The sequence below is a fragment of the Lactuca sativa genome, chromosome 7 (assembly GCF_002870075.4).
Source record: "Lactuca sativa cultivar Salinas chromosome 7, Lsat_Salinas_v11, whole genome shotgun sequence".
Lineage (NCBI taxonomy): Eukaryota > Viridiplantae > Streptophyta > Magnoliopsida > Asterales > Asteraceae > Lactuca > Lactuca sativa.
Genome location: NC_056629.2, coordinates 41,103,322 through 41,124,275, shown reverse-complemented (window position 1 = coordinate 41,124,275; position 20,954 = coordinate 41,103,322).

Genomic DNA, 20,954 nt, shown 5'->3' with positions numbered 1-20,954 from the left:
AGTCCCTAAATACTACATGGATTCCAAAGCAAGTCCATAATTGATTTGCAACCAATGTAACATTCTTTCCCTTACACCTTGCAATTCAAAATCTATCATGGTTGGTAGTGGTGCTTTACTTCCTATAATCTTTACTGTCAACTCTTTTTCTCCTTATTCGAATAATAATTTATTTTTTAAAAAACATTTTAATTTCGAACAACATGGTTAAAAATTCATTTTACGTTTGTCATTTATGTATTGACAAAATTTTGTATGTTGAATTTGATCATTTTGGTTTTTTTTGTCAAGGATATTAACACAAGTATTGTTCTCCAACGATGTGATAGTGTTGGTGACGTGTACCATGTGCTCCCTTATGCATCTTGTGAATGCTTTAGATGTTGTGTTCCCTCATACATTATCGACGAGTTAGTCATCCAGGATTAACCACTTTTCATTTTCTTATGTCTCGCAAGTTTATTATTTGTTCTTTAAATAAGTTGTCAATCTTTCATGTTTATCAACTTGGTATTTATTCCTTTTTAGATGTTTTGTCATCTCATACCGTCATTTATTCTTCTATTTCTTGCACTATATGCTTTTTTGAACTTATTCACTCAGATTTATGGACTTCCTCAATTTCTAGTTTAAGTGGTAATTATAAGTTTTATATATTGTCTCTTGATGGTTTTTCTCATTTTTGTTAGTGTTTCCCTTACGTTCAATGTATAATATTTGTTTTATGTATTTTGCAACTTCTGATCTTATTAAAAAAATAAATTTAAAACCGACATTAAAATGGTTCAATGCGGAAATGGTCGTGAATTTAATAAACAGTCCTTGTTGATTTGTTTTGTTAGTCGCAGGATCAAAAACATTCTTCGTATTCAACTTCGTCAAGCTTCTTTTCCATCATAATTTTGAGTTGAGTAGTCATGGTTGTTGTACACATACTCAACCTCCTTCTCATATCAACTCTTGTGTTCAAAACATCCTTTGAATATTTTGTCTCTCTCCCTTTCTTATACACTTAAGGGTGTCTGGATGGCTTTGTTATCTTAACAATGCATTTCATGCTCCTCACAAACTAGCCCCTCGATCCACAAATAGTTTGTAGCTTGGCCATGCATTTGATCACTATGGATACCGAGGCTTAGATCTTATTAGCTAACGATCCTCATCTCATCTCCATCCCCGACTCCTATAATATTCATGGGTTTCGAGCCAATCCAAGATCAACCATTGGGCAACGAAAACAACAAACAATTATGATCTAAGACTTGAAACATCTAGATCTAACTCAACTAATATATGCAACTCATTAGGACACAATAGAATGGAATCATACTTTTGATTTCTTCGTGGGTTTCTTCTTTTAACGAGCCAGATGAATGGATTAGAGAACCTAACGTAGAGTTCCTCTTCTAAAATTACACCTAAGAAACAAGACACAAGCAAATATAAGCAACCCTCGAACTGTGAGCTTCAAATAGAAACATAATCTCGATTCTATGGTCGACCACGACGTGTAAACTATCTGCCACAACGTGTGAACCACATTTCAGGATTCTTTAGGGTTTTTGAGGATTCCAAACTTTTGAGACTAAGAGGTATATTTCACAAGTGTCAAAACTAGATTTGGAGCCCTCTATTTATAGGGAGGTGATTTGAAATCCTAGAGATAACTACCAAATATAATAGTAATTATCTATGGTATTCAAATCATTATGAAATATTTCATAATCCTTTATTTACAGTTAATTAATTAACAAAATAAATCCCCCAAATAAATATCTTTTTAGTTATGCTTTATCTTATTCTTGCATGTATCCCAAAAGGATACTGCTATTTATAGTAATATTATTGAGCTTGTTATGACTATGGGCACTTATCTCCAGCAGCTCCCACTTACACTTAGGGATCAACAATTGACCAGTCATAATACTTACTAGGAACAACAATGAGTGGCTGTCTAATGCAACTACTATACATATAACAACATTGTTATAAACAACCCTAAGACTAATAACTTCAAATTCATTTGATCTTCATGATATCTTATTATGAACTAGAGAGATGGATCTAGGGTCAATCTCATGGTTCAAGATTATGTTTCCCGATACCGACTTATGGTGACTTTCAGACTAATTGTTAAACCTAATCAACTCAGTCTAAGCTTGTCCAAGCATTTGTTGTCAACACCTAATCAACGAGGGGCCGAAATATATTTAATTCTATACTTATGGCAGAAGGATCAAATAAATTTTTTGATAGGTAATAATATAGTGGTTTGGGCTAGGCATCTATCTTGTAAAGGTTTTGTTTGGGTCTTGGTGTTAGTGATGGTTGTTGTAATCTTTGTATGGCTGTGTGCGACCGTACACCCTATGTGTAGCCGCACACGTGTGTGTGGCTGTACACCCGTATGCTGCTGGGTGATATAAATAGTAGGTGTCTGTGTCAGTGTCAGGTGACGTATGTGTGTGTTTCCCAAGGTGTATTTGACTTTTATGTGATATAAATGTGTGCATGCTTGGTTTAATTATTCTTCTACTCCTTCTACACTCTTAATTGTTTGCAATATCATTTGATCACTGATTCAGATCCTAGATTTGGAACCTTACAATTGGTATCAGAGCAGGATCAGTGTCAATTTGGATTCTCGTGAGTATACGGTTGAGCTCAGATTGAAGGTGTACGGTTGACAATTGAAGGTGTACAGTTGACAGTTGAAGGTGTGCGGTTGAGTGTGTGGTTGAGTGTACGGCTGAGTGTACAGCTAAGTGTGCGACTGGAGTGTGCAGTTGGGTGTACAGTTGGAGTGTGCGGTTGGGAGTGTACAACCATAAACTTCTTAGTTGTTTGAACCTTTTACTTTTTAAGCCAAAAACAAAAGAAAATTTTTAAAAAAATTAAAAAGAAAAAAACAAAACAACAACAAAAACAAAATGGATTCTCAAAGCCAATCACTTCATCATGAATTGGATTCCATCATTGGAACAACCACCCGTATTCCACGGTTATTATCTGCAGAAGGGTTCCCGGAATGGAAATACCGGATCGAGAAATACATCAAAATGAAAGATTTTAAGGTTTGGTGAAGCATTCTCAAAGGACCAGTCAATATCACAACTAATCTTCTGAATGGACAAGTAATTGACAAATTGTATGCTGATTACTCCGATGAAGATTTCGAAAAGGTTGAAGAACAGGAAAGGGCACTTGCTACCTTGACTATGGCTTTATCCCCCGATATTGCTCAAGGATTCAGAGAATACACTTCAGCCGAAGCACTGTGGGAAGCTTTAATTGAGGTCTACGAGGGAAATAAAGATATGAAAGAGAGCCGTCAGGATATGTTAAGACAGAAGTTCAATATGTTTAATTATGTCCCTGGAGAAACCCTGGAAGCTCAGTTGCAACGATTTACTACACTCACTACTGAGATGAGTATAGTCGGGATTTACTTGACTAAATCTGAGATAAACAAAAAGTTGTTGAATTCACTTCTAAAGACGTGGGATATGAATGTGGCTGGCATCAAAAAGACAAAAGATGTCAATCATCTCAGTCTTGCTGAAACAATGGCAATCATCAAAGCATGTGATCTTGATGATAAACAACGCGAGATTAATCATGTGAATTCCTACTCGACTGTAAATCTTGGGATTTCTTCAAATAATGCCTTTTCATCTTTTACTTCATCTCCAAGTCAAGTTTTTGCTGTTCAACAACCTCAGAATCAAACCTTTATTACTCCATCAGTTGCACCATTTGTTGCTTCTTCATCTATGTCTCACCCACAAAGTCAGTCTTTTGTTGTTCTACAAGCTGTTTCCTCTGCCAATGCATCAGTTATGGTTTCTGCTCCTAATTCCAAAGAAAACGATGAAAACTTAGCGCTTTCCACTGGACTTGTCAATTGCTACAATGCTTTTGTAGCTGGAGAGCTTCCACCTTAACTTTCATTTGTTGATATGGATCAAATTCATCCAGAGGATGTGGAAGAAATGGATATTACTTGGCAGATAGCAATGACAGTGTTCAGGGCAAAACAATTTGCTAAGAAGACATGAAAGAATAATTGGGGAATGAATACGGATAAGAAGGTAGGGTTTAACAAGGGAAAGTTGCGTTGCTACAATTGTCACGAGCTGGGTCATTTTGCTCGTGAGTGTCCTAAATAGAAAGAAGGGTCAACAGTGATCGAACAATGTTTCCAGTGGGAAATAGTCGTGGAAATGTTTCTGTCAATAGTGAGACTGCGAATCTGGCAATGGTTGCTCAATCCTTTAACTGGGACGACTAGATTTAGGCACTGAATATTTCAGGACCTGAAAAAGCTCACTTGGCTCAAAACAAAGATACTCCTGTGGAAGAAGCTAAAGTTGATCCTGAAGAAGAAATGATGGAGTTGTAGTTTGCCTTCATGGTATCTTCTACTTCAGAAACTGAAAGGAAAGAGGTAATTCAGTCTTCTTGTTCTCAAACATGCATTGATAAAGTTCAAAATCTTCTTAAGCATATAGAATTATTACTTAAAGAGAACGAGGACTTGAGATATGAAAGGTATCAACTTAGGAAAGGACAAAAACCCCTGAAGGCTGAATTAGAAGCAAAAACCAAAGACTTTAGAAAACTTTAGGAGGAGTATAGCAATAAAAGTGCGTGTTATAGATATGTGACTGAACAACTTGCTGAGGTAACTGTTGAGTTTGACACATTGAAAAACAAGTTTGAAAATGCAGATTTTGATTTCAGAAAATATGATGTGTCAAGTGAAGTAGTTGTGTCCATGATAGAACATAATTTGAAATTCAAAGAAAATCAGCAAAAGGGTTTAGGATATGACAAAGTGCCTCCTCCTTATAATCGTAATTATCAATTTAAGCCATTGGCTGAAGAGGAGATAAATGGAAAGCCATTTCTTAAATATGGATTTGTGTCAGGAGGTAGCATTAATGTTGAAAATACTAATGTTTCTACTTCCCATGTAGATCAATCCCTAAGTCAATCAAAGGAAGAAGCTGAAGGATGTGTTTCTAAAATGAAAAACTTTCTGAATTTGTTTCTGTTTCAAATAATAACTCTTTTGTTTCTGATGTTAAAATTAATGATACATCTTGTGATACTTCAGCATTGGATAATGTTGATTTAAATTTCTTTGACATATTTGATGATTTGTTGGCTAATCCTGATGTTCCTGTTTCAATCACATCCACTCCACCAATCACACAACCGGATTCACCCTCACCTATCACTCAATCTGATTCTTGCACATGTTCTTGTGGAAAAAGTAAGGGTGTCAGTAAATAAAGCAAATCAGACAAAGGCAGTACCAATTACTATAATAATAAGCAGATTTGTTTTAACTATGGTACTGCCGGTCACATTGCTAGAAATTTTCCTAATAGGGCATTTGTGCATTTTTCTTCTCAAAGAGGAGAGAGCGAGTCTCGAGGAAGGTCTTTAACTAGGAAATTTTAACGCCCGTGTTTCTGGGCTAGAGCATTAATGATGGTGTAATAGTCTAGGTCAACCTTTCTAACTTATTTTGAAGTAATAAAGAGGAATTATGTGAATATTATGTGACTTATGTGCTTATCTGCTTAATTATTATGATTAATGAATTAAGGATAAAAATAAGCGTCGATAATAAATATTAAATAAAGCCGATAACTAAGGATAAAGTTGTATTCGTCGAAACAAGGATTCCGGAGATATAAAGAATACCGAAATCCGAGTTATAACGAAGAAGTTATGACTTGTCGAAGTTTCGCGACAGAACTGATACGACGCTGTGTGACGTAAATAGTGAATTTACGATAGAACGATTTTTAGTCTTAGTAATCTAAATGAAAGTCATAGTGTTCATTAAGTCAAGTGCGTGCATAAAAAGGACGCCCAAATTTGACTTCGTTTGGGGAAGTTATGATTTTTCTAAGTTTCAGCTTAGCTGTATGCAACCCAAAACTCGAATTTTAGATCGAGTGATTTATAGCCGAAACAATATAAACATGAATCGAAGATCTCGTCGATATTAGTGCAACGGTAAAAAGACAGACGAAAATGGACATCGGATAAAGAAGTTATGAATTTTTAACGGACTTTTCCTGTCCCGACCTGTTAAAAATATAACTTTAAAAAAATAAAGTCAAAATTAGCCGATGGAGTCTAAACGAGAGTTGTAGAGTATAATCTCACCTACACATGGATATAAAGAACATCAAAAACGGAGTTCGTATGCAAAAGATATGAATTTTTGAAGTTCGGGTAACAAACTTTGAGACCTTCACAAGGTGAATTCATTGCATGACACCTTTCAAGCCTAGATGATACACAACAAGGCTAGGAGATGATCAGGATTGAATTCACGAGGTGAACATACTCAAATTTTCACCCTATAAATAGAAAACGATGGCTTACGGGTTTTTGTTTACAAACTCAATTCTCTTTCACTCTTTACTCTATTTTAACCTACTTTTAACCCCTCAAAGCCACGGTATCATTTCCGACACCTGAAGCAAGTTTCGAAGCCCCGAAGATCCCGAGATAAAGAGTTTTCGAGCCGAAACTCTGCCCAAGTGGAGCCTGGTTTTTGGGAAAACATCCCGGTTTTTTGGAAACGATCATTTTAAGAGACGAGGTGATGCCCGATTATCGTCTTATCAAGTGAGTGTATAGTCACTTTCTTCTTACACATAGATATGAAGTATATTCTATAAAATACATGCTATGTGTAATTATATAGTTTGTTTATTTGAGATGGGTGTTGAATAAATGTTTTATACATGTTTTAAACTGTATATGTATTTTTATTTACAAATATGATGTGTTAATACGATGAGAGGCCTCGATATTGTTATTCTTTCAGTCATCTAGTGGAGTATAGATGACAACCATGGACCTTTCTAGACAGTCTAGTGGAACGCTAGCAGGCTCATAACCTGTAGGTGTTTGTGAACTTAGTGTTCAATGGTATACTCCATCCCCCACATGGTTTCCTTATTTGACATAAATTGCTGAGGAATCCCCTAAAGTAGTGTTGTCACCCCGATGAAAATCCTTAGGCTAGGTCCCTTATGAAAGGTGTTTACAGACATAAAGTGAGGATAACGGGAATGAGTAATCAGGGCTATTGTTGTTTGACGGCTGGGGTGTGACAGATTGGTATCAGAGCTATTAACTATAGTGAATTAGTACTTTCTCAGGAAAGTAAGACTATAGTTTAGGGCTTACTCTGTTAGGTTTAGGTATATCCCTTAGCCTACAATATAAAGTATTATTAATTATTCTACTGAAGGACTACTTACGGGAGCGGTGACAGGTTAGACATGTTGATTTGGGTTGTTGGATTCTAGAATGGCTATATGCTAAAATGATCATGCCCTTTCAACTGTCCTGACTGGCCGGTGCCTTATCAGCTAGACCTAAAGTAACAAACAATAATTAATAGAGCATGAATACAACAAGTAATAAATATAGAGTCATATATGAAGACTCGGAACCACGATGAGAATACACCTAAATACTCGGAATGTTTTTGATCTCAAGGATTTAGATTAGATATTCCAACTAAAGTTCATATGTGCATAGATCTTATCACAAGTAGATGTAGGTGTCCGAGTAACGACTATATTTTATTATGATCAGATCATATGAACTATTTAAATTGGGAGTAATATTTGACAGACTAAACACTTGGTGATCCAAAATGTATAGGAACTAAACAAAATTCCTAGAAGAAGTAGAGCTCGACTAAACCTTAACCAACGATGAGGACAACCACAACAACAACCGCAACCACCACCACCAGAAACAAACCCTCCAATAAGTTCAGTAAAACTTGAAGAAATCATAACTCAGAGAATTGTTGCAGCTCTTGCTAATGTCACAAGAGGAGGAGTTAGAAATGAAGGCAATGTAGGGACCGCTAGAATGGGTACCTACAAGGATTTTATGAATTGCAAACCTAAGATCTTCCATGGAGCGGAAGGGGTTGTTAACTTGACCCGGTGGATTGAGAAGGCAGAATCAGTATTTCAAATAAGCTTCTGTCCGGACGACTATAAGGTACGATTTGCTGCGTACCTTCGCTGACGCAACATTAACTTGGTGGAACAACCATTTTAATACAATGAGAATTAATGCTACAGAATCCATGCAATGGGAAGAGCTGAAAAGGAAGCTAATAGAGGAGTATTATCCAAGAGAGGAAATACAAAATCTAGAACAAGAGCTGTGGAATCTAACAATGAAGGGTTCTGAGATAAATGCTTATACTGCTAGATTCAATGATCTTGCGGCGATGTGTCCGACACTTGTAACCCCAGAGTACAAGAAGATCGAGTGATATATCTGGGGTCTAGCATTACAAATCAAAGGAATGGTGATCGCATTGAAGCCTACAACATATGACAGTGCAAAGCGTATAGCTCATCAGCTAACCAGCACAGAAATCCAAGTGGGATTTATAGCTGAGTCTCCCGAATCTGGAACGAACAAGCGCAAATTTAATGGGAACTTATTACAGGAGTACTCATGAATACTGCAACAAACTTGAATTATTTCTAAACACCTTTAGACAATCTACAGACCCATTCATGGCAGTATCGCTTCAATAACTACTTCCAAAGTATGATTGGTTGTGGATGGTTTGAATAAGCTAGTTATTCAGGAAGTCAAAACATGCAAAGTGAAACACAAGAATAATCGAATCCACTATGGTCTCAAAACTTTTGAATATAAATAAAACGCGTTTTATTTAATCACCATACTGATTCCATATTATTCATTGTATAATGTTTTGATTTATCAACTTAATACTTGAATTAAAACAATAGTTATCCCATGCTCCAAGCATGCACACTATGTTTATCGATGGTCCTTTCTTTGTGAATAGATCAATTGAATACAACTTCAATGAAACTCATTTCATAACTCCAAATCTTTATCACAAGTGTAAGAATGCCACATTCTTGCCACTATTAGAATGTGTTAGGTTCTAACCATTATGAATGAGCCTTTTGTAATGTCAATGCACCAAAGTCACAGAGACTTGGACAGTGAAATTACAAAGTGTTCCACTGGAGATTGACAAGAAAACAACTCCATGGAAGCATAGTCTCAAATTCAAGGTACATTCCTTTGAACATCCTTTTTGCATAAAAGTTTCCAACCTACATATAGATTCTGAATATCTAACTCCCATTATGGAAATATTTCCATATTTTCCATATGACAACTCATTATTAATAGAATCTTGTCTATTCAGAATAATGTCAATATGCTCCATCCGTTAGCATACTTCCAATTGCCCACAAGCAGCCAATCTTTGGCGAACCTTACATTGCCCTTAGCAATTGTTTAGCAACTTTAGTTATATCTGGTTTTGGTCCTTTTCCTTCTTAATGCCCTAGGCATTTGGAAAATTCAGAACACATAAATATTATAGCATATGCAATCGATCCTATACCCGAAGCATATGGGATACAATTCATAATGTCTTACATAAAGACATGATAGTTTACCATTCTTTTGCTATAATATTTCCATATATAGAATTTCCATATGTTGAACTATTCCAACATAACATTCATATATATCCTTGACAAAATTTCATTAAAATCTCAATCTAAGCTTTTAGATTTGAGACGAAGTACAAGTATCCTCCCTTAATTATAGCAAAACAACTTTTCAAACTCTACAACTTTTCAAATCGAAACTTTTGTTTTCTATAATTAACATTGCTAATTTGCAACACTTACCATAATGATTATGGTCCCACTAGCATAATAATTATTATCTTACTAGCATAACATTTATGCTCCCACTAGCTTTGACATGTACCCAGAAATAAGCTGGACTTCAAGAAATCAATACGTATTGACTTTCTTACCAAAGTTTAGATTTTTGATACATGACGCTTCGATAAAAATTTATCTAGGCTTCTCAAATTCATACACATTTCCTTAGATAGCTCACATGTGTCTAACAATTTTAGAACTTGCAGCTATAAGTCTCAAATATTTAAACTATTTTCCATTTCTCACAATTCAAACTATGAAGAGGGATGCCGTAATCATAATCGAATTTGAGAATGCAAATATCACAAATGTTATCTCCTTAAAATCTACTTAGTGAAAATGTCTCCTCACAATCATTTTCATGAAGCGGAGAGAAACCATTGTCACTTAGATTAATGGTGTATGTGTTCCTATCCATGTGAATTTGTCATAACCATAATAATAAGAAAAGGTTTGTGACAAATTCAAACTCATATGGACTGAACTTGTTCAATCTTAATTTCTTGCCATCTGATAGCACAAGGGCCTACCATTGCTTCCAGGTTGTTATGCAAACAATTGAGAACTCATAGAATTCACATGCATAGTCAACTTTAACTGGAATGGGCACATAAACAAGAATATTTCAAGAAGATAGGTTATAAACCTCAAGTCGTGTGCTAGTAATAAACAATATGTTTATTCTTGATTAGTTCTTGAAACTTTTCAAGATCTTTATGACTCCCACTGACCTCTCTTGACATATAAGATTCTCTTGTCAAGAAACATTCCTTGACAAACAAGTATTCAAGAATTAGTGCAGATTATTATCAAGGAAGAACACTTCATATAATTGGTCTTAGTTGGTCTTTGTCTTAAAGACATCACAACTACCAATTCTAAATGTGTTATAAACCTACTTAAGATATGTCACTCAAGGAACAATCTTGGAGTATGACTCCAAGACTTGATTTTGGAATGCAGTATGACTCATCTTCTTGGTTTAACCATTTAAAAAATTCACGATTCCTCTTCTTAGCCATACAAATGCACTAAGGTGTCCTTAGAGGATCAATTGTGATATGGTTTTCATAATCATTAAGATGATCATAAAACACGATACTAAAGTACTCTTATAAACATAACAATATTTACTAAACTTTTAGTAAATCATGATGAATAGTCTTATTGTTCTTTGTGGTGGACCTGACCAGTGCACAAATATGTGTACTAGATACCCTAATCCTTCACTTGACTCATATATTCATGTGAACAAAGAATTAGTCTAAATTTCCCAAAGACAAAAGTTCTCATCCATCACACAATACAAGTTGCATGATTCCAAGTTTCTGTCCAATTGAAACTTGATGATGAGAATCTTCACTTATTTGGTAAATTTAGACACTACCACAAACGAAAGAATCAAATCCATATTGCTAAAAATAGAAACATACTAACATCAATTTTCACGAATGCCAATTACAAATGAACCTATGTTACTAAATATTACTAAGCAATCTATCATAACTCCTAAGTAACAACTCAAAATCTAACTCGCGACCAGACTCAACTTGCTTCTTCCTTTAAGATTCTACAACACATCAAAATGTAATCTTATCACATCATGTATTTAGAATCTATAAATAGGAACTTAATAGAGTTAGATAGTGGACTTACCTAAAGTAGAATCATTCAATTTGATTTTACCCTCTCTTAGATCTTTCAGGTAGTCAGGGAAGCTTTGATTCTAATGTCCCTTCAAATGGCAATAGAAACAAGTGGACTCTTTGGCATTTTCACATGGAACTATCTCTGAACTAGCTTTTCTCTTATGGTTAAATCTTTTGACCATAGCCAATTACCTTCTCATAGGAGAAGGGGTCATTTATCTATGTCATTGCCTATGTCCACGGCAGCTTGGGAAGTAGATCTTTCAATCAAATTTGCTTGACCAGTGCACCAAATCATTGTTGATTCAGCAACAACTAGCAAATAGGTAAGATCGATAAGGGTCACGTCGTGATCTGTTATATAGTAGTCTTTAACAAACTGGCCATATGACTCATAAAGTGATTGAAGAACCAAGTCAACAGCCAACTTCCTTGACACAACAACTCCTAGCATTCTCAGCCTGTTAATGTGTGACTTCATCTCCAAGACGTGAGCACACACAAACTTTCCATATTTGTGTTTGCTAGCCAATACGGTTTGAGTGACCTTGAACTTTTTAAATCTATGAACATGTGGGTTAGGGAGAATAAATAAAGGAGGTGGAGGAAATTAAGAATGATATTATGGAATGTCATCTTCATGTGGAAAGCTTTTTCTAAAGGATTCGGGAAGACCATAGTTGTTAGTAATAGACATCTATAAGGGAGAAATTCAAGTTAGTTGATTTAAGTCCTTAATATAACACCCAAAACGAAATATTAAGGCTAGGACCCAACACAAAAATTTACAATTCGGAAGAGGGATGTTGTAATCCAATTGTAAAATAATTGAAGGTAGGTAAATGACGTATTACCAATTTCCACCATGAAAAACGAAAATGAACATTAGGTTTTAAATGAATTGAAATTCCTAGATTCTTTGACATTCATTGAACTTATTCAATGGCATGTTTAATCTCGATTATGACCTTTAAGTTTGTGACTGGGATACCGAGGATCACAAACAAGGTGTGGATAACCATGCAAATTAGCTTGGTACTCTCAATGTTACATATCACCTAATCAATGTGTCGGTTAACCACACACCCTCCATTGATCCATGATTAACATCAAGCTACCCTTTGCCACTCTTGCTAGTCCCAAATTAGTGTGTCGGTTAACCACATACGCTCCATTAACGACTTAGCAAGGTGCAAAGTGCAATTTCATGGAATATCACCAAATTCACATTTTTCCTAAGTAACTAAGATTGGGAATTTATAAATGTTTTGTTACTTTGTATTTAATGTATACTTTAAGTCGGAGTTTGAGTCCTATCTTTCCCGTTCGTATAACGACCCTACACGAATCAAGGAAGCAGTGGGTTGGAGTGGACACCCATTAAACCACCATTTTATAGGCAATAACCTTATACCCCATTATAGATTGGCTTCGTGAATGAGGCCTACTAACGGTAAGACTGACTTTTTAATTAAACATATATAATATATTAAACTTTTAATTTTATATAGTATAAGAGTGTATTTTACACAGTTAAAATACTTGGTGGTTTAATATATTAATAAATTATACTCTTAATTTAATTAAACTTAAACCATGTTATTATGGATTTAATAATACACTTTTAAATAAACATTTTGATTAACTATTAATAAAGTCCATAATGGTGTAATTGAACTATTCAAAACATTAAGGTTCTAAATATAAAATTCAAAATTAAAAACTATTTAATTAATTTTTAAGTTATGAACCCAAGGGTTTTAGAATTCAATGTTTCATAATTTGAGACTTTTCAAATACCAAAACTTGAGGGCAAGTTTTGTAACTCTTGAAACCTTTTGGATTCCATAAGACTTTAAAACCTTTTGAGTTCCAAATTTGATGACAAATTTTTGTAACTCTACAAAACTTTCCAAGTTCCATAACTTGAGGGCAAGTTATGAAACTCTTCATAAAACTTTTGATCTCCAAATTTTGTAACCTTTCAAGACTTTTGGAATTCATAACTTAAGGAGTTAGTGGTTTTATGAACAGGACTTTTCAAATCCATAACTTATGGAGGTTTCATAAACTCTTTAGATCAAACTTTTAAACTAATAAAATAATCATATCATTTTATCTTTTACTAAATTAACCTAATTCAACTTTTGTAGCAAAATTATTCAAATTTTACAAATAATTAGTTTTCATAAAATCAAGTAATTATATTAAAATTTTGAAATCATCATGTTATTGGATGAGGATAATCATTACCATATCAAGAAAAACAAATTTTATGAACCAAAACAGTTTGTGGTAGTGATCCTAATCCAAAATTGGCCAAAAAACTCAAAAAACTCAAACACATTGCTGAACTCGTCGAGTCAGTTTATGGACTCGTCGAGCTCATCATGAACTCCTTGAGTTATTGAATGGACCCTTTGAGTCCCTCTTGCAGACAACAGTTTTTTTCAGTTTTTCCAGCTTTGAACAATTAATCAAGCAACAATATAACAGAAAACTACCCATGGCTTTGATACCACTGTTGGGTTTTGTGTACTATAACACTCCTATTATGCACATACAACCCTAATAGCTTTGGACCTAAGTTTTCTCTAGTTATACATGCAACGAAAATTATCTAGAGCATGAAGCCAACAACTAGCATAATATTGACATATGAATCATAAAAATAAGTTAGAAGATTACCTCTTGTTGCAGCTTGTTGAATTTTGGCCTTTAAGAGCTTAGCACACCAAGAGTTGTGCCTCATACAAGTCACGAACATCATGAACAATTGGAGAACAAATGAGAGAGAGAGAGAGAGAGAGAGAGAGAGAGAGAGAGACTTAGACACCAAAATCGTCCATATCCATGTAACGTCACTCTTAGGACCAATTTTGGCTAAAGTGGTTACACACATATAGTTTGGAATTCCTAAGGTTTAAGTTGTAAACCCTAGTCCATTTACTTAAGCCTTTAAACAATCCAATAATCAATATGATGGGCCTTATGGACTAACTCTTCATGGACTCCCACATAGAATTAGTCCATCCTAATCAATATGGATCATTCGTCCAAACTATAAATATTACTAATTGACTTAACCTGTACTCGTTAATTTAATTAGTCTCATTTGATCACTAAATTAATTCCAAATTAATTCTTGATCAATACTAATTAAATAATATGATTTCTTAATTAATATATTATACTTATATTATATTAATAAATCACAAATAACCTCTTACTCGAATATCCATCGTATCAAATTGTCCTGATGAAGGCAACCCGAAATGGACCATGCTACTATCGGGTGAAGTACATACCAATTATAGTTATGGGCTTAGACACCTAATCCAACACTACACACCAAAGCATCCCATAGGGACTCACTAAGACTCCCTTCCTCACCCTTCTCTTCTATCAGCTGCAGAATGAACTTCTACAAAGACTACCTAACTACTGCATGAACACAATCACAGATTACTTGTACTATATAATTCTTTGAATGACAGGTCACGCACTACAATGATTGGAATCAAACAAGAGTTGTGCAATAGATTCAAAGCTATCCTTCTAAAATTATCCAATCATAATAACATGTAACCCAACACATTCATCCACTAGTTAACTAGTACAAAAAAATTTTCCGAAAAGCACAAAGCATGCATCATTCGAGCATTAGGCAGTTCAACTCAAACATACCCTACACAGTCCATCCTAACTAGTAACTAATCTTATACTAGCATGTAATTCTAAAATCCCATACAGATAGGCACATAAAGGCATCTCTCCTAGTATTCTATCATGCAATTCTGATTGGATCCTTATCCCCTAATCAAGCGTGCAATTCTCATATCATAACATAAACCATATAACTCGTATAGGTATTTTCGGAAGACTTACTTGAGCTTAGCTGGTTGCATGCATCATAACCCTTGTATTTTATTAAAATCCTTAGATTAAAGCGTTTATTTTTATGAAAAACCTACCAAACCCTCGATTTGAGTCCAGGCACGCCCGAGAGTATGTCGAGATCCGTCAAACCAAGGCTTTGATACCAACTTGTAACATCCAAAAAATACAGATAAAATTTTGTTGTTAATATCATTCAAATCACATGAAACTAATATCAAAATAGTCAAAAGATACTAGCAAGCATATCTAGGAGCTTAGCTACCCTTCGATCTATTTCAAACGGATACTATCAAGCATATTTGCGTGCTTGCAATTCCCTTCGGTCTATTTCCACCGGATACCAGGTCTATTTCATCCCTATTACTACCAAATAGTATCATAACAGGAATCACAGAGTCATCAAGTAAATACAAGCATAACTAACAATTGTCACAATAACAATCATCACGCTGCATCATAAAATAGTGGGCCGACATAAAAGCCTTCGACCTATGGATATTGCGAAGGAAGACTCACCTTAGACTGTAGGTATTAAATCGCACTCGGCGGAAGACTCATGAAATCCTCTTCCTAACACACAAGCACAAAAACCTAATTAGAAATTAGGCCACACTCTACTCGAAGGTCCAAACCCTAATTCTGGACTTAAGGAAAAAAGGGCTTCTTTACCCTTTCGTCATTTGACCTATCTCCTTCCAAGGCCCAAAATGCAATTATAGTCCAAAAAGGGCATCCAAGCCCAACTATCAGCCTACTAAGGCCCAATATGTCCCAAAAACTCTTAACATGGCCTAAGGCCCAAAAATGACATAATAAAATCAGGTGGACCGATGCCCAACTTAATCAAGTCCAACGCCCAACACCAAAAGAACCCTAAAAATCATCTAAGCCCACTTGTTGCGTACGTGCCACGTACTTGGTTTATATGCTTAGCGTACGCTGGTGTTGATCCAGAGTCAAGATGTTGGCCCAGTATGTGCAGTGTACACTAGAGTACTTATGGCGTACTGGTCTGCCAAGCAAAGAACATTTCCATGACTTAATACATTAATTCCTAACGTCCAAAACTTAGATCCAAGTCCATAATAATGTCCTAAGCCATAAAGTTGCAAACTTTATGCTTTTGCATGCATGTATGGGGCTCAAACCATGAATTAAGTCCAATAACTCACTTAGATGGTAACTAGCACTTGCATGGTGGAGTATTAACCACCAAGATCCGAATTTTATGACTCAAAACACTTCCAAGAGTCCAAAAGGACTGCCTAAATGGCCTGGAGTTGCTTATACTCCAAGAAACGAAGCTAAGGGATCAAAAGATGCCATATTCTACCTTAACCCCAGATCGAAGCTTGCAATGATCAAGATTCAAACTTTATACCTTCAGTAGGCTAGAAATGGTATCAAAATTCTTGATCTACAAGCTCCTTATTCTCCTTTGCTTCTTCCTAAACATCATTTTTCTTCAAAACCAACAATGATCACCAAAGTAACCAAGGTAAGCTCAAAGGCGCACTCAATCATGATAGGGTTCAAGATTTTCACTAAAAGGATAATGGAGGTTGAAAGGGTAAAGCTCTTGAGGGACTTAAGGACTTTAAATAGGGTGCAAACCCTAAAAATTAGGCTTTGCCCCTGGCTCGATTACGCCCAGCGTACACATGGGTACCCCAACGTACGCCAGGGATCCCTCAATGGCGTGCATGCAATGAGTACGCCGTGTGTACGTAATGTATGCCCAATGTACTCACAAACCCTCCATCACCTTAATTTTAATTAAAATAGACTAAATCTAAAACTTCATACCTACCGACTCGGGTGCTACAAATCAAATAGAGTATAATATAATCTAATCTATTGTATTATTATCTTATAGGCACATACCGCCTATACTTTATATTCCAGAAATATGCCCCTTAGATACTTCTACTAGAGTGATTATATCTGTTATTATAGAAGTATGCCCCTTGGAACTTCTATTTGAGTGAGTATATCTTTTATTTTTTCTTAATGAGTGAGTTCCATTAACTATCATAATATAAACCCCTTTAATTTTGTATTCGAGAATTACGTCTTATATATATATATATACACACACACACACACACACACAGATATATATATATATATATATATATATATATATATATATATATATATATATATATATATCATAATTATTGTTATTTGGAAACAAGATATTTGGGCAGAGTAACAACTAGGTATGGTGCCTTATCCTAAATTTGGCTAGTTGTCACACCCCAAAACCTGAACGGCGGAAATGTATGGGGGCAGAGGACGTCATGTACATTATCACAACAATGTATAATAGTACACAAGAAACAACATCATCCATTGCATTAATAATATAATTTTAATACAAGTGTGTTCTGCGTATAGTTTATTAGACACCAAAAATATGAATCAAAATAGGAGATGAGTCTTGAACGTGCTCTATATTCTCAAAACTTGGCATCGGTACCTATCTACTAATGACCTGAGAATACAAGTTATTTTGAAAGCGTAGATCAACATTAAAGTTGGTGAATTCATAAGTATTTTAGTGTCGTTGCTTGTATGGAAGTGTTTGTAAATGTAAATGTTTGTAAGTTTTTGAAGTAATTGTTTGAATCTCCTAGAAAATCCTATATTTTCTACTAAAAAGTAGCCTTCTACCAAGGCCCAAATGTTTTGTGTGTTGTGTTGTTTGTAAAAGTGTATCTTTCCCAAGTATGACTATCATTACCAAAATATAGTTTAAATTACCGTTTGTGTGAGAAGATCACAATGTGAATGCAATAAGAAAATAACAATGTACAATAGTATTGTATGTAAGTAACTACCAATGTACTAACTACCTTAAACCAGTTTGTTAATTAAGGTAAAATGTGATATGATTATAACCATACTTAATAGACTTAGTATAACACAACGCTCTACGGCATCGAAATGGTATGACATTAGTCACCCGTAGACCTGCAGGTCCCACTGTAGCTAGAAGCAAGGTGTAGGATAGTCAGTCCCGTATAGATCTATACACCAACTCATGCTCTCCCTCCAGGAGACACTGGTTGCAAAACGCAACACCGCAATTGCTTGCCATGTCATGAAGTAGTGGCTTACATTAATGTTATAATGTTCTAGTGTTTGTATAGTATGTTCTAGTGTATTGTATGTTCTCACTGTACTAGTGTAGTGTATGTTCTCTTTGTTTCTCATCATAGTATGTTCTCTTGTATAATGTAGTGTATTGTATGTTATCTAAGTTTCTCATCATAGTATGTTCGTTCTGTTTCTCCTAATATTATATTTGTATTGACTCATGAATGAACTGACTCTTGTATGTTTCATTGTACTAGAAATAGTGAGTACTGACTTCCTAAACTATACCTATTATTGTTTACTAGTAAAGTTGTTTGTATAAATGAACATGTTTGTACGCCTTTGCTACCCAAAGGTATTGAAGTGAATGTAGAACTCTAATATCCATATACATACACATAATATATAACTAAGATTCAAACGACAGTCGGACAAACAACTGAATACCGTAAGTCCACAACCAAACAAGGAACAGGAAGTAAGGCGAATTATCAGATCTAAGTCCTTTCAATCCTACTTATATAACTATATCTATATAGACATGATTTTGACAATATATAAGTTTTAAAGAGTATAAAAAGGAGTTTTGCATGTAAAAAGGTTGTAAAACGATTTGAAGTAGTTTGTTTGATAAAACAGTTAAAAGTATAGCAAATCCATCTGTTTGATAGTTATTAATCACATGTGAACGACATAATAACTACAATGTTTCAGCTTGTATTCCCCCCGCCCCCCATAAAAGCATTTAAAATCATTTAAAAGATAATTTCAGGGGGTCTGAACTCACCGGTAGTGAGTGGTTTGGATGAACGAGTGGTATAGGATGTTAAGTGTCAAGTGAAGACTTGAACACACACACGGATCCTATTTAGCATATAATCACATATATGCATATAATCAGTGTTTAAACAACTAATTATGCAAGGAAAGACACCCAAGGACATAGGAAACACTTAGATTGAAGGATATGAATCACATATGATTGCATACTAAGGGTGTATGGCCACTCTAAGGAGTTTACGTCCTAAATGGCATAACCAAGGGAGTTCACGGCCGTGAGTTTACTGCCTCATGAGTTTATGGCCATAAAATCATGCTACTTTGTGCATATGGGTGTTTTAAAGGGCTTTAAAGCATTGAGGAATGGTTCTAGGTTCATGACTAAGCCTTAGGAAGAGTTTAAGGTCCAAATGCACCCATTTTTACCGGTTTACGGCCAAGGGAGATGCTCTTGGCCGTAAACTCTTGTTTTTCTTGGGAAAAGCTTGCTTTCAAGGTGTGAATCAAGAGTCCTAACTAGATAGCAAGTATATAAGAGGATACCTACGATGTTGAAGCTTAGAAGAGTAGATTTCGGCCCAAAGAACTAATGTGTTCTTGATGTTCTTGAGGATCTTTAAGATCTAGACCCAAAAGATGAAATTCATGGATGAATTCAGAGGTGATTCAAGAATAAGAGATGTATTAACACATAGATGGAAGAAATCACTTACATTTTTGAAGAATTGTAAACAAGATCCTATGACACTTGAGAGAGATTTCGAGTATCTAGACTTAGAAATGGTAAAAGTGAAGAAAAATGGCCAAGCTTCATACTTATGAGCCACCATGAGTTTACAGCCATAAACTCATGTGTCTTGGCAGTAAACTCCTCATTGAGGGGTATATGGCTTGTTTTTTGGTTTTGAACTTTAGTTGACATATACAAACACTTAATCCTTTGATGTACTAGGCTTAGAATGCTCAAACAGACTCTAAACAGTGCTAAAAGTTAGTAGAAACAAGTCTGACTTTGACTAAATTGACTGGTTGTACAAGATAGAAATTTCGGGTTGTCACATCATCCCCCCGTTAGAGAGAATTCCGTCCCGAAATAGGAGTTTAAGAAAATAAGTAGTTACAAATAACTAAGAGAAAAGTTGAGGATATTTCAGTTTCATTTGATCCTCGTGCTCCCAAGTGAATTAAGGTCCTCGCTTGGCATTCCAACGAACCTTCATTATCGGGATACGACTTTGCTTCGTTTGTTTGACCTCTCGGTCCATGATCTCTATTGGTTCCTCCACGAAGTTGAGGCTCTCGTTGATCTCGATCTCGTCAAGTGGGATTACAAGTGTCTCGTCGGACAGACACTTTTTCAAGTTTGAGACGTGTAAAGTAGAATGTATGTTACTGAGTTCGCGAGGTAGATTGAGTTTGTAAGCTTCAGGGCCGATTCTAGTGAGAATCTCGAAAGGCCCTACGTATCTTGGATTTAGCTTTCCGCACTTTCCGAAGCGTATCAAGCCCTTCCAGGGTGAGACCTTCAATAGAACACAGTTGCCAACCTGGAATTCCAAAGGTTTCCTTCTCTTATCTGCGTAGCTTTTCTGTCGGTCTCTAGAGGCTTTCAATCATTTACGGATTTGAACGATCTTCTCTATCGTTTCCCGAATAATTTCCGGAGCTGTGAGAGTGCTGTCAAGAACTCGTCCTTTAGCTAACTGTGTGTCGTCCACCTCAGCCCAGCACAGAG